The sequence below is a fragment of the Myotis lucifugus genome, unplaced genomic scaffold, assembly GCF_000147115.1.
Source record: "Myotis lucifugus unplaced genomic scaffold, Myoluc2.0 scaffold_110, whole genome shotgun sequence".
NCBI lineage: Eukaryota > Metazoa > Chordata > Mammalia > Chiroptera > Vespertilionidae > Myotis > Myotis lucifugus.
The window spans coordinates 1,498,382-1,500,942 of NW_005871158.1; positions in this window are offsets into that span (position 1 = coordinate 1,498,382).

Consider the following 2,561-nt stretch of genomic DNA (forward strand, 5'->3'; position numbering starts at 1 on the left):
GGCTATAGGATCTGTTTTAGTAGTACAATCCAACAAATTTTAAGCAGGGAAATTGGGGGAGGGAGGTAAGAAAGTACAATTTTCAATAAGAATTTCAACCAAGGTATAAATGCCCAAAGCAATCTGAAAATCGTATGTGCTATAATAAGCTTTGTGCACACATTGCTGGGAATAATGGTATTCTTCAAACAAAAAAAGTTTACCTTTTCTGTTCAGGTTGTTCAGCAAGCCTCAAAATTACAGGGCATGGTTTTCAAAGAATGATCAAGGAGGGAGCATAAATCCTTATGTCTAAATTTAAACCTGAATTTGCAAGGAACACCTTTTAATTAAGCATGACATTTGACACAATCAAGTTTGAAGTTACCTGCACACCTTCACACCTATTGAAATTGTAAATTCTCAGTGCAACTTAATATATAGCATCTTACATGCACAGCAGTCTACCTGTGATAGACACATCCGTGAGAGAAGAATTTGTCTTTTCTAATGAATGTGGATATGGTTTATTTTCCTAATTGTCTTTTTTACCTCTTTACAAAATGCTCTAAATTTAAATTATTCTGTATATTTTTCATCATATCTTGCAGAGACTTTGTCAATTAATGTTATAATAAAACTTATCCATGAGCTATTAGAGATAAAGTGACAAGATATATTTATGGGAAATATTAGAAGTCTTCAAAATGTAATGTTCCACTTATAAGAAGTTTGAATATATAATTTAATATTATATATTTAAGATAATATAATATAAAGCTTGTTTTTCTTTTTATTAACAATATCTTGATAGTAGACCATGAATTTAAAATGAAGAACTATATACAGAAAACTAAGAATATAGTTTCTATTCGCTAAGCTCTAGTAACACAATTCAAGATTTCAAAGATATAGTATATGAAAACAAGTGTATTAAAATCTTATATTATATGGTAGATTGGGCAAAACAATTATGACTAACGAGTAGAAAATGGATCAAGCTGATTTTTTTAATTTAAGGAAACATGTCTTTCTATTGTAAAATCATATAACACTTCACCTCTATTTCCTTGCCTGTGTACAAATAAAATAAATTTAATTAATAGACTTTAATACAAATAAGTGTCCTTTAGGTACTCATGTTAGGTCAACGTCATTCCAACAATGCTGTTATTGCTCAGAGCGTATTCTGGAACTACATTTTGAGTAATGGTCCAGATTTGGTTGACAAACATCTCAGAAAACTGAGATTATGACTCCTTAACAGTCAATAAGTCTGTTAAGACCTAGAATTGTGTTACATAGTTAGAATAACTTTGTAAGTTATTCACTAAATTTGGCCCTGAATGACTCTTTACCTCTTCCAAAAACCAAGTCCCCCTGCAGAGAAGGATGGTGTGCCATGTTCGGGGACTTCACAGGAAGTTCACAGTTCCTGACAGCAATTCCCAGAAAGGATTTTGAGTGATAGTCATTGACTTCATTGGTTAGTATATAACCCTGAAGATGACGGCTTTGATGAGGGTAAAATTTATTTATGGTCTCTCTATCACATGAATACATGGGTGTTTCAAAAGCATTTAATGCTTTATAAAGCACTTACCACCATAAACACTCAGGAAGTGGTTGCTACTATTTTTATCCTATTTAATAAAGAGCTAATATGCAAATGGTCATCACGCCCTCATGCCGTCATGCTGGAATGACTCAGACACTTAACACTGGGGAGAGAGAAATGGGGGACCAGCCAGGCACAAATGAGCTTGCAAGAGAGGAATGGGTAACAACCAGGCACAAATGAGCTCACGAGAGAAGAATGGGGACCAGCCAACCTGCGGCCCGGGGGAGGGACAAGCCGCCCGCCCTGCGGTCCCAGGTGCCAATGCCTGCACCTGCGCCTGGGGCTGGGAGAGGGACAAGCTGTCTTCCCTGTGGTCCTGGGCACCTGTGGCCCAGGCCAAGCCACCCGCCCATGGTCCCCTGCAGCTGCGGCAGGCCTGGGTGAAGCCAGCCCCGGTGCTGGGTGCCTGGGGCTGGCCAGAGGAGGGAATCCTGGGTCTCGGGTGCGGGGTGAGGCAGAGGTGGTTAGGGATGATCAGGCCTGTAGGGGAGCAGTTAGGGGTGATCAGGCAGGCAGAGGTGGTTAGGAGCAATCAGGCAGGCAGGCAGGTGAGTGGTTAGGAGCCAGCAGTCCCTGATTGCAAGAGGCAATCAGACATCCCCCGAGGGGTCCCAGATTGGAGAGGGTTCAGGCCAGGCTGAGGGATACCCCCCCCCCATGCACAAATTTTGTGCATTGGGCCTCTAGTATTATATAATAAAGGATAGTTTTAGTAATGGTGACTATAATCTTTCTATTGGGTTGGAAAGGACAAATAATAATAAACAGACCTCAGCACACTCTCCAAACATGAATACCAGTTCTGGGTGGTTTTGCTACAATCTATATATATAAAAAGCCAGCAGCCAGAATGCTGGAAAGACCAGAACGACTGGAGGACTGGTCACTATGACGCCCACTGCAGCAGCGAACCAGCCTGATCAGGGGTGGGCTGGCTGCAGCCTCTGTGCCCTTCCCCCTG